Raw genomic sequence first — 12,219 nt, 5'->3', positions numbered from 1 at the left:
AATCTGCTGAAGAAGTTGGAAGGAAAGGGAGGATTGGCAGAAAGAGAGGGAAAAAATGGGAGATGATGGCAAGGGGGTTTAAGATGAAGAGAGTGAAAGGGTTAGCTCAAATCAAATGGTCTCAATTTTCTCAATAAAGAGGACAATAAGAAGGAAAGGACATATAGGAGGCTTAAGAGGAGAAGGTTTAGACAAAACTTTTGTGGGGTGTGACAAGGAAGCAACAGGGGAAGAATAAAAGGACTGATGACACAAAGAGAACTAGGTGAAGTTGGATAACATTAATTTATAATGTATCCAGTCAGCATGATTGTATGATATCCTCCCACTCTGTTCAGCAGCATGTGAGTAGGAGCTGTAGAGACAAGTCTAAGTAATCCAAGGATGAGACTTAGCCTTGATAGAACAAGGGTACCAGGTATTTGAGAATAATAACTAGTGTAGGACTGAGCCAGCTAACTACCATGGCAAGACTATCCTGAGGGAAGTAAAGTCAAGACAGAGATAATAACAACCTGAGAAATAAGTGAGAGGCAGAGGGAAGAGATCTTGATGATATTAAAGAATGGATTTTTTTTGCTAATACTTCCTAAAATTATCTGCAATTTATTCTTTCTCTCTCTTGCTTGTGTATAGTTCTTTACATGCAGTCTTCTCATTTTAGACTATGAGCTTGTTGAGAACAGGGACTGTATTTCTTTCTTTTCTTTTTATCTTCAGTGCTTAGCACACCACCTAACACAGACTAAGTGCTTAATAACTGCTGAATTGACTTGATTTAGGAGGAGAGATGGAATGATAAAATGTGGCTAGAATGAGTTATGTCAAGAATTTTTAATTAGGGATTACTTTTTAATTACGGTTAGTGAGTTTCTACATAAAGGAATAATATCTCTGGATTGGTAGAAGATAGAAATCAAAGACATGAAATCACAGAGATGAAATGAACATTCTTGTGAAAAACTAAATTATTCAAGGTTTCCAAGGAAGACTGATATGAAGGAAAAGATTACAAGAGAAATGGAATATTTTTGGCAACTCTATGGGAAAGAGAAAAAGAACAGTGGTCTGGGAATATTAAACAGGGTTTAGCAGAAAATTTCACACCAAATCCTTAAATTGGAAAGTCTGAAAAATCACCAATGCAAAATTATTTAAAAACCTCCCTATATTTCTGAACAACCAAATGTATTAACACAGAGACCAACTTCGTCAGTAACCCAGGATTACACTCAAGATCTTTCTGTCCCAAATATTTTTCTAGTCATGTGAAGAGAGAGTTTTACAGACTCACCATCCTTACAATGGGAGTTCTGTTTGTGAAAGCCAAACTGTCCTGGAAAAGCCTTTTCCTGCTTTTATCATTTGTTCTAATATGATTTTTTCTAGGCCAAATCAGTTTCTCAGAGTTGACAATTTTAAGATATTCTAACTCAGTATTTTTCAGACTGTACTGCAAAAATACTGCATTCTATTTATAAAAATGTTCCAAACTTCCATCTTTAATTACATACAATTTTGGCATGTGGTTGATTTCTACAATCTTCAAAAAAAAAAATTATAGAACATTCAGAAGGATAGTGAATAAGCAATCACTTCAAATTGCTAGATGTGAGTGGTCAGGAAGAGTCTAATAAAATGGAAAGATGTTAAATTCCATGATGAATTTCAATAGTCATAAAACAGAGAGGTAAATTTAATTCAATTCACCAAATATTTGCTAAATGCCTACTATATGCAAGATACTATGTCATTGCTGTAGGGTTAGCAGATAAAACAGAGGAAAAAACATTACTAACTTTGGGATGCTTACATTCTAATACAGGGACATAACATGTACATAATTCAAAATTTCATTCAGAATGCATTTAAATACTTATTCTTTGTTAGACATAGTAAATACAAAGACAAAAATCAAACCAATCTTATTTGGAAGGAGTTTACATTGTTTTGAGAGGGAAACAACAAATATATGTGATGAATAAGTGCAAAACATTACAGCAAAATGATTTGGGTAAAATTAGGAAAACCATAATAATTGGAAAAGATGAGGTGGATGACAGTTGAATTATCTCTTTAAGGGAAGGCTATCCCTAAGATGTTATTCAGGAAAAAGAGTATTCTAGGTACTGGAATGATAGCAGCAGGCCATAACTTCAATGACTCTACAAAAATGGATCTCCAAAAATGTCTCAAGTGAATTTATAGATGCTAAACTGAAACCAACCAAGAATACTTGTAGTCATTTATCACACCACCATTCTTTTGAAAATTCTAAACTCTCTCTCACCTTTTAATTTAAGCAGTCAGAAGTTACTTCTTCAAAAATAAAACAAAAATATCCAAGATCCCCACATTCAAGTTCTGTTGTTTCCACCTTGGTAACCTGTCTCATCTTCTCCTTCTCTTCTGACATTGCAAAATCATCTCATACCTAGTTTTCTAGTTGGTATCCTTACCTCAAGTCTCTCCCCATTACAATTCATTATCCATTCAGAGTTGTTAAATTAATCTTTTTAAAGCACAAGACTGATCAAATCATCCCTATCTCAAGTCTCATTCAGTAAACTTTATTGTTCTATGATCAAATATTAAATCCTCTGTTTGGCTTTTAAAGTCCTCCATAACTGGTCTCCTACCTTTCCAATATTTAGATATTTCTCTCCTCCATATATATAGTCTGTGATCAGGTAATGTTGCTAAGAAGCTTCATCTCCTAACTCCCAATGCTTTCACTAGCTGTCCCCCATACCTAGTATTCTGTCTTCCTCATGTCTACCTCCGGATTTCCTTCAATTCTTATCCACTTATTATAAAGAAGGTTGTCCCAGTCCTCTTTAGTCTTAGTACCTTGCCCTAGGAGATTATTCCAAATCTGTCTTATCTATATCTGGTTAGTAGGTAATTGTCTGAACTGTTGTCTCCTCCATTATATTGTGAGCTCCTTGAGAACAGGAACTGGGTTGGGATTTTTTTGCCTTTCTTTGTATCCTCAGTGTTTAGCTCAGTATCTAGCACATAGGAATACTTAATAAATGCTTAACTTTACAACTCAACCAAAAAAACCCTGTGAAAATCTTTTTATTTTCTTATCCGACAAAATAAAAAAAATAAAAAACTCATAGGAGTGATATTTTTACTTTACAAAATAATTCTCTATTTTTTAAACCAAAGTAGTCATGGAACCTTAAGAGTTGAATATTATAGTAAAACCAATATCTGTCTTGCACTCAGCTAGAATTTTCTTTAAAAGTAAAGAAACTGGGGCAGCTACTTGGTGTATTGGATAGAGTAACAGCCCTGAAGTCAGGAGGACCTGAGTTCAAATGTGACCTCAAACACTTAACACTTCTTCCTGGCTGTGTGACCTTGGGCAAATCACTTAACCCCAATTGCCTCAGCAAAAAAAGAAAAGAAAAAAAGAAAAAAAAAGGTAATGAAACTATTCTTGTTGATTGATTAGATTTTATCTTATACATAAATTAGAAAGATATGGTGAAAATTTGTTGCAAACTTTTTTTTTTTTTTTTAAAGACAGATCATACCATAAACATCTACTTCAACCTGAGCACCTTCCAGGAAAGTGGTAAAAAGGATTTCTGCATTAGATCTGAGATGACAGTATTCTAGACTGGTATATCAGTTTGAAATTGGAATGAAATAAGACCCTGACAGACTGTTTTATAGTTAATACTGAAAAGATACTTAGCAAGGATATAGCATCAGTTCACTTGAGGCAGCTTCCCTTACTTTGAACCTGTCATTCCTAAAGAAGAGGAACTATTATATCCTTCCACACTGGCTTTTGTAATTGAGCCACAGCAAGCCACCTAAGCCTAAGACCCTCTACTATATATATAGCAGGCACTGTGCTAGGAGGTGAGGGTAAAAGTACAAAGAATGAAACAATCCCATTTACCATTATCATTTTGTTTCATGCACGTCTCAGTCTTAACACCATTACTCACATTTTAATGTTGTGATACTGATAGATATAATTCCTATAAACAAAAGTTCTTTAGGGTAGAGAGGTGGGAGAATCTGAATTTTAAAAGGATTGTGAGACAAAAAAAAAAAAGTTTGATCACTACTGCTCAAGGCCATCCATTTAATCTCAACAACTATAGAGCCAATCATGATAAAATGTATTAGATTAGGGTTCAAACTAGCAAAAGAATTTTCAATCAGTGTCTCTTCAGAGTTCTGTCCTAACAGGCCATTAATAAATTTTATAACACTAATCTCACTAAACCATTCTGGTTCTTTCCAACTCAAATTCTATATGTCTATCAATGAGGACTTAAAATTTTTAAACAGAAGTCAGACTCTTAGGAACATAATTAGAAAATATAGACCTAAATAACAGCTTTACTCTCCCAACTTTTTTTGATTTAGAACAACTCGTCTAAACCCAGGGTAGGGTATGAAAATGATACACATTACATGAGAAGATTTTTTAGTGGTATATTGCTTTGACATAATGTATAAGCAAGTAGCTTATACTAAGCTATTTGTAACAAATGCAAAGCTATGTTTTTGTGTTGATTTGATACCTTCCTCTAAGGTAGTGTAAGATTCACAAATCACAGTAGTTTACTTAAGAGGAACTGTCTTCTGCTTTTTTTTGCAACCTTAACACGTTTTTAAAAAAATTCATTTTATTTATTTATTTTTATTTTTAGTATTATCATTTTCCTTTCAAAATGCTAGGACAATTTACTTTTTATCTTATGCAGTTTGCATTTATGATCTCTTGAAAAATAGCTCAAAAAACAGAGTTTAAAAAAAACCTATTGTGTTTCAAATAACTGACTAGCCTTTAAATCCAAATCATTCTGGCTTTTACTGAGTACTGAGACCAATAATAGCCTTCAACCCAAACCTCTGTGGTTCATAGTTTAGGTTTTAATGGCTAAAATGAGTGTAAATAACAATTATTTACTGTTCTGATCAGAAACTTTCAGAGACTTTCTCTCTTCTTTCCCTCCAAGACTAATGTTTTTGTAATGCTAAATTAGCCCATCTTTTGTCTGAATTCTTACCTAGCCCTAGCTCACTGAAGGGGCCTTGCCTCAAATAAACGGAGACCTGGGAAAGATCTTAATTTAAAAGGCCAGCATCATCCACTGCATCCTAAACCAGTCATTTTCACTCTTGTCTTGCCAATGGACTTCAAAGACTCTGGAGGAGAAAGTAAGGCGAAAGACTTTGAGTAGCTCTGCAACACTTAAATATAATTTATGAGCAAGTCAGGGCATCACCCTTATGATATCATTGGTCCTCTTTGAGAATGAAGGATGAACAACAATCTTGAATACTTAGCACAATTCCCTGCACATAATAGGGACTTAATAAATGCTTGTTGACTTGACTTGTCAGAATTCACAGGGTTTAGATATCAGTGCCCTGACATATCTAGAATGTTCATTCTTAAAGTCTCATGAAGTTTTCTTTCATGCAGCTTGTCTATACCTTACTAAAATGGAAATAGAAATAGTGTTAATAATTTGTCATTGCCTAACTATGACACTATCTGGGCAAAAGATAGTCCTAAAGGATGAGGATGATTTTCATAACTGGCCAATAAGCTAACTCAGGTAAAAGTTTCACCTTTATTATATTTAAGAAACTAACAATATTAATAGAAGCAGTATTAGACAGCTCAAAGGCATTGGAACAATCCTCATTCTATGACCTAAGATAAATTATATAATCTCTCAGCCCTTTGCATTTCTTCATCTGAAAATGGGGATGATAGTGCCAGTTCTGGCAGCATATTACTAAAAATGGAACTAGACAAAGAAGATTAGCATCATCCCTGTGAAAGGATGACAAGTTATTTGTGAACCACTCTAAATGTTTTTTCAGACAAGATATTTGTAAAGCTCTTAGCACAATGTCTGGCACATAGTATATAAATGTTTAATAAAAATAAAATGAGGATGTTAATAATGCATGCCCATCCTACCTTACAGTTATAAATGGCAAAAATGTTGAAATTATTTGTAAACTATAGAACATTATGCGGATATGTAAAGTATTGTTTTGACAAATATAGGAAGAATGATCTTCATTTGCCTGAGGATATTCTCCTTGACTGCCAATTTGAAAACAATTTTACTGTTTAACTGGAGAAAAGACTTTACTAATTTAGGATTCCAAAGAAAATATCTTCTTGGACCTTAAATGTTGTCCCCAAATTAGGAAATTTTCTCCCTATCTTCCCATATTCTATCAAGATTCCCTGATATCAGGAAAGTGAGAAGTACTTGACACTACAGAATGAAAAGATTTAAGGGTAAATGAGACCCTGCATAGCATATAGTCCAATTCTCCCATTTTACATAAAAGAAGAAATTAAAATCCAAATGTGGGAAGTGACTTGCATAAGATCACACAATCAATAATACTGGAGTACCCCACATTTCAAACACTCACTGTTCTAGATGCTGAGGATACAAATATAGAAATGAAATAGTCTCTGTCCTCAAGGGACTTGCATTCTATCTGAGGAGAAATGTATATATAGGTACATACAAATAAATATGAAGTAATTTTTTGGATGTGAGAAAAGGACACCAGCAACTGAGAGTATCAGGATACACATCATGGAGAAAGTGGTGGCTAAACTGGGCATTGAAGGAAAACAGGGATTATAAAAAGCATGAGGGAACGTGGGAAACTGCTTATGTAAAAATCCCAGAAATGAATTGGGAAGAAATTGTTGTGTAGGAAGAAAGCACTAATGTATGAGAACAGCATGAAACAGCTCATAGGTGTGGCCTTGTTGTCAACAGTCTTGCTTTTATGACCACTAGTAAAGCAACATTGTATGAAGAAAAATGATTTATAAGAAAGCTGGAAAGGTAAGTTAAAGAGACTGTGAAGGGGCTTTAACTGCCAAACAAAGGAGTGTTATTTGATCATGGTGGTGAAAAGTTAAAGAAAGGGGGACAAAGACAATCTTGGCATTTACTCATCCTTTAAAGAGTGTAATTTGGATGATGAGCCAACAAAAAAATTAGAAAAGGAGGCATCAAACAGCTAAGAGGAAAACCAAAAGAGAACAATGTCATAAAGAGTACCCAGGAAAGGATGGTTAATAGTGCTAAAAGCTACGGAGAAGTCAAGAAGGACTAGGATGGAGAAAAAGTCATTAAATTTGGAAATTAAAAAATCACTAGTAACTCTGAAAAGAGAAGTTGCAAATGAGAAGGTCAGAAGCCAGACTACACAGGGTTGAAAAGTGAATGAGAGAAGACTGTATGGAGGAACAAATTATTTTTTTTCTGCCTTAGATTTCTGGTTGTCTTTTAAAAAAAAAAGAGCTTTGTAAGCAAATAACTTGAAGGAATGAAATAATCTATTAAGAATTTTTTTAAAGGATGAAAGAGCCCTGGGCATGTTCATAGAAAGAAAAAGAAAGATAGGATGGGAGGGAAAATTAGTTTTTATCAAAATGTGAGTCTTGCTCTTGCTCTCCTAGCCCCTTCACTCCAATAATTTTCTCCTGCAATAAGTCTGCTTGTTTTTAGACAAAAAAATCAGTATTTCTTTTCTAGCTTTATGTCAAGTGCAGATATTCCAGTGAGCTGATCAATAAATAACTAGATTATAAGCACCTTAAAGGCAAGAATTACTTCTTAATTTCTTTTGTATCCCCTAAAGAGTCTAGGTTTCCTAAGCACATAATAGCTTTTTGATACAATTTGTTAAACTGAATGTCAGAAAAGACTCAAAGAATAGAATGTTTCCAAGGAGTTCACCCTTTTAGGGAAGTCGAGATCCCTTAATGACTAATGTAAGCCTTATAGATGGGCATGTGTTTGAAGTTCTGCTAATAGCAGCCAATGAGGCTGTCTGCTGCCTGGCAGTCTATACCACAGCATTGTAAAGGTATTGATGGGATTTCTCCATTAAATAAGAAAAATCAAGTTCTATTCATAGAGCTGGGGAACTGGTGTGGGTAGCTCTTCTTGTCTTTATATGAAACTCAGCTTACAGAAGAACTGATGTTACCATGATTTCATCATCATGATTATAACTCCACTTCATTATTTATGCAACATTTTTACAGGTCACATACATTTTTTTTTTTTTTTTAGTTTTGGTTAAGAAACCCCTCTCTACCAATAAAGATCAGTTATTGTTCTACAACTTTACAGAACATGCCAGGTTAAGTGAGTTGCTCTGGGGCAGGGTTATTTCAGCCAGTAGTTATTTCAAAAACAGAATTTAAATCCAGGTTTTCTACAGTCTTGATATTCTCTATCTAATATGCCATACTCTCAATTTGTTTTTCTTTGTAATCCTATGGATCACAGTCCGCCAAAATTGTCCATAGGGTTTTCTTGGCAAGGATACGGAAGTGATTTGCCATTTTCTTCTCCAGTAGACTAAGGATAGCAGAAGTTACATGATTTGCCTCCAGTCATCCAGAGGAAGCCACATTTGAACTCAGGTCTTCCTCACTCCAGGTCCAGGTCTCTATTCACCAATCAGTGTGGGTGTCTCTCTCAATTCATTCTTATTTGAAGTCAAAAAGATCTTAGCTGGAGTCCCAGATCTATCAACTAACACCTAGCTGTATCACCTTGGGCACATTCCATGCCTCAGATCCATCAATTGTATTATCTTCATATTAATTTATAAGTTCCAGAGAACAACTTGGAACTATGCCCAAAGAGCAATAAAACTGTGCATGCCCTTTGACCCAGCAAAACCACTACTGGTCTGTATGCCAAAGAGATCAAAGAAAAGGAAAAAGGACCTATTTGTAACTTATTTATAAATCTGTAACTGTAAACTATTTTATTTTTTTCAACATCTGAATCCTCTGCTCATTTAATAGAGTATATGTAAGGGGGAAAGGAATAGGTCAAAAAGGGGACTGAGAGAAGATGTATGAATGAATCAGTAGAAATCCACTATTGTTACCGTGAAAAAAGAAATCTAAATGACAGGTTCTTCTGATGGTAACTAGTTCCATCACCATAAATTAAGAATTAGAATAAGTGATTTGAGAATTTGGTGCAATATTTTAAATAAAAATTATGAAACCTTAAAAAACTCGCTTCATCCCTCTGGGTCTCAGTTGCCTCATTAATAAAAGGAAAGAAACATTCTAGATAAGTAATTCTTAGTTTTTAATGTGTTAAGGACCCCTGCGATCTGATGAAACCAATGATCTTCCTTTAAAATAATATTTTTCAATGCATAAAATACATAGGTTATAAGGGAAACTAATTATATCAAAATACAATTATTAAACTATTCAAGATAATTTCATGGACCAGATGATTACCAAAGGTGCTTTTGTGAGAGTGAATATGAACACATGGCCTACAAACCTCTTTTTTCGCCCAGGAAATCTTCAACACCATAATCCTATTTTAACCACAATGGTGCAACAACTACAGGAGTGAACACCAGTGGAATTAGCATATAATGCTAACATTTACAATTTTTTTTTTTTTAAAGAAAATTATGTTCGACTTTAACACCATTTAAAAGTTTCAGGCCCCAGATTACTTTATGTGACATTAAACTCCTTCGAGTAGAAAATGTGAAGTAAAGATGCTCCAGGAATGACAAAATAGCAAGTGTAACTCTAACATCTGACATATACTTGTATGAAAATGTATAGTTTTAAGAATGAGTTGTTTTTTTTTTTTTTTAAGTTGTCAGACTCTTGAAAAGACTGATCAAATGTTCTAACAAATCATCAAAATGCACTGGAATTTTTTCTAGTTGAAACACTGCTTTAAATCTACCTGGTAGACAGCTCATAATCAGTGATTAATTACGATTTTACACCAGCAAGCCAGAATGAATATAAATCATGGTAAATGACATACTGAGACATACAGTATTGAAATTGTCTATTAGTATAAAATATTGAGATACCAAAGCTTCAGCTGCCCAAAGACAACAAATAATACAATTCAGGCTTTAATAAGCAACTACAGTCTATCATTATAAAGACATCAACCCAAGATTGGCACTGGATCCTCCTCTTGCCTTTAAAATTGATGCTTAAACTTGATTCCTCAATTAATCTTCCATTCCTTTTCTTACACCCACATAATTTGTGAGATTTCCAGCTACATACATATCTATACAAGTTATGGATTTTTTTTGCATATTATTTTAAAAACTCATTATCAGGAGAGGAAAAGTGACTGTTGCTTCCATAAATATTGGCTACAGAGCACAACACACACCAACAGGAAGACTAAACAAATCTTGTTTTACACTCTCCATCTTGCACATTCCATTTACTTTGGAATGATCCCTCTCCTCTCCCCAGGGAAAGGCATTGCATTAAAAAAAATTGTTTTTTGTTTTAAGTCTTGATCTATTATTTTCATGGAAGATTAAGGAGCTTATGTAAGTGATCTACATTTTCCATTACTTAACCTTTCTCAGGCCTCAGTTTATTAAAAGGATATTAAGGCTTGCTTCCCAGGGAAATAGTGAGTTTCAAATGAGATAAAGCATTTTGCAAGTCTTAAAGAACTACATATAAGTCAGCTATCATTGTTATTATCTACAATGCTCCATACATTATTAGTGTTCGATAATCGACTTCTATGGCAAATTTTCTAATTTTGAAAAGTTCTCTCTCATCCTTTGTAAGAAAAAGCATGTGAAGAGGATTCCTATAATAAAAAGCAGAAGTTGCAAACTTAAAAGATCAATCTTCTATACTTGGTGAGTATGCACCTAATCACTCTCTCTTTTTATAAACAATTGGATTATTTCTATTTCATGATTTGAAAACAGAAAAAGAAAACATAAGAAGGCATAAAGAAGAATGAGTTTTGTACCTTTTAAAAATAAAGAGTTCATCAAAGCTCTGAGTTACTTAACATCCAGTTCTGATATAATAACCTGGCCAGTACTGATCTGAACCATACACGACCGAAACAACCCCAAATCTGTGCTACTGTATTTCACATGGCTCTCAGGGACTCTTTGAAAGGTTTCTGTAAATACCTATTTCAAGGCCTCTTTCTCCAAAAGATCAAGCAGGGCTTAGGGGCGAAGAGTTAACAACTGGTGAAAGCTATGGGGGTTAATTACATCCACTCCCGGTCACTGTGTGCATCTTTTTCTTGGAGTCGATTTCATGATTTCAAGGCGTGACATTCCAGGAGAATAGAAAGGTGTAGGAGTGGGACAGATTGACGGGCGGGCGGGCGGACACACACACACACACACACACACACACACGCCCGCGCGTCCCGAAAGGGATTTCGAGCGTGGGCTGCCCCCTCCCCAAGCAGGGCTGGGCTCCGCTTGCCCCTTCCTCTAGTCTAAGGGGGGACACTGAGGCTCTGAGCCAACTCAGAAGAACGAAAAGAGGCAGCGGGGCCCCGGCCAGACTCTCACCCCGGCACAGTGCAATCCACAGCCCGCTGGCCCCTCACCCCGAAACTCGCCCACGGGCTTGGGTGCAGCACTGATCGCGGGTTACGCGCCCCCAGGAAAAGGGCTTCCCTAACTCTGGCTCGGACTAGACGAGAAGCACCCCTCCCCGCACCCAGCTACTGGGGGCCATCGCGAGGGGGTGGGGGAAACACTGGTGCAAACGCTTGGTGGAGGAGGGAGAAAAGCAGCGGTGGGGACTCAGCTTCTACTCGCTCAGCTCCCACGCCCCGCGCATGGTGCGGGGCCCGGGGGAGAGAGAGAGAAAGAGAAAGAGAGAGAGAGAGAGAGGGAGAAGCAAAGAAAAGTTTCTTACCGGGCGGTGGGGGAAGCGCCTCTGCCCAGCTGCTGCTCCCCAGCAAGGCGTCCCTAGCCCCCGGACAAGGGAGAGGAGCTCGCTCCCAGGACCCTGCGTTTCCCAGCTCAGCCTGGCCGGTCTTGGGGAATTTCCTGCTTTGAGTCACTCGGACTGGGAACAACCCTAGGAAACACCCTTCCTTCTCTTCCTCCTCCTCCTCGTCCTCCCAAGTACACACACAGACACAGTCCGGACGGCTCCTCCTCCTCCTCCTCCTCCTCCTCCTCCTCCTCGCGGCGGCGGTCTGCTGCTGCTGCTGCTGCTGCTGCAGCGGTGGTACTAGTGGTGGAGGGGGCGCCCCAGCTGCTCCGGCGGCGGCGGCGGCGGCTGCTGCTGTTGCTGTTGCGACTATCCCATCCCTTCCCCTTCCTCCCAAACAGCTCCACCTCCCGCTCTTCTCGTCCTCTCCCTTCCCCTTCCTCCCTTAAACA

The 12,219-nt window shown here is 36.8% G+C and overlaps 1 protein-coding gene and 1 non-coding gene across 2 annotated transcripts in view; one reads left to right on the top strand and one right to left on the bottom strand.

Moving 5' to 3' along the window:
- Positions 1 to 11,990, bottom strand: part of CYFIP1 (cytoplasmic FMR1 interacting protein 1) — a 160,313-nt gene extending 148,323 nt beyond the window's left edge. Inside the window, exon 1 of the mRNA XM_051984628.1 lies at positions 11,747 to 11,990. The gene's annotated coding sequence lies outside the window, so the exon portion shown is untranslated. The remainder of the gene's footprint in view (positions 1 to 11,746) is intronic.
- Positions 5,759 to 5,864, top strand: LOC127558448 (U6 spliceosomal RNA). Its single transcript, XR_007952837.1, has one exon. It is a non-coding gene; the product is annotated as a U6 spliceosomal RNA (small nuclear RNA).
- Positions 11,991 to 12,219: the final 229 nt, after the last annotated feature.

The sequence above is a fragment of the Antechinus flavipes genome, chromosome 3, assembly GCF_016432865.1.
Source record: "Antechinus flavipes isolate AdamAnt ecotype Samford, QLD, Australia chromosome 3, AdamAnt_v2, whole genome shotgun sequence".
Classification (NCBI taxonomy): domain Eukaryota; kingdom Metazoa; phylum Chordata; class Mammalia; order Dasyuromorphia; family Dasyuridae; genus Antechinus; species Antechinus flavipes.
Note: the sequence above shows the minus strand (reverse complement) of the source record. Positions and strands in the feature narration are given on the sequence as shown.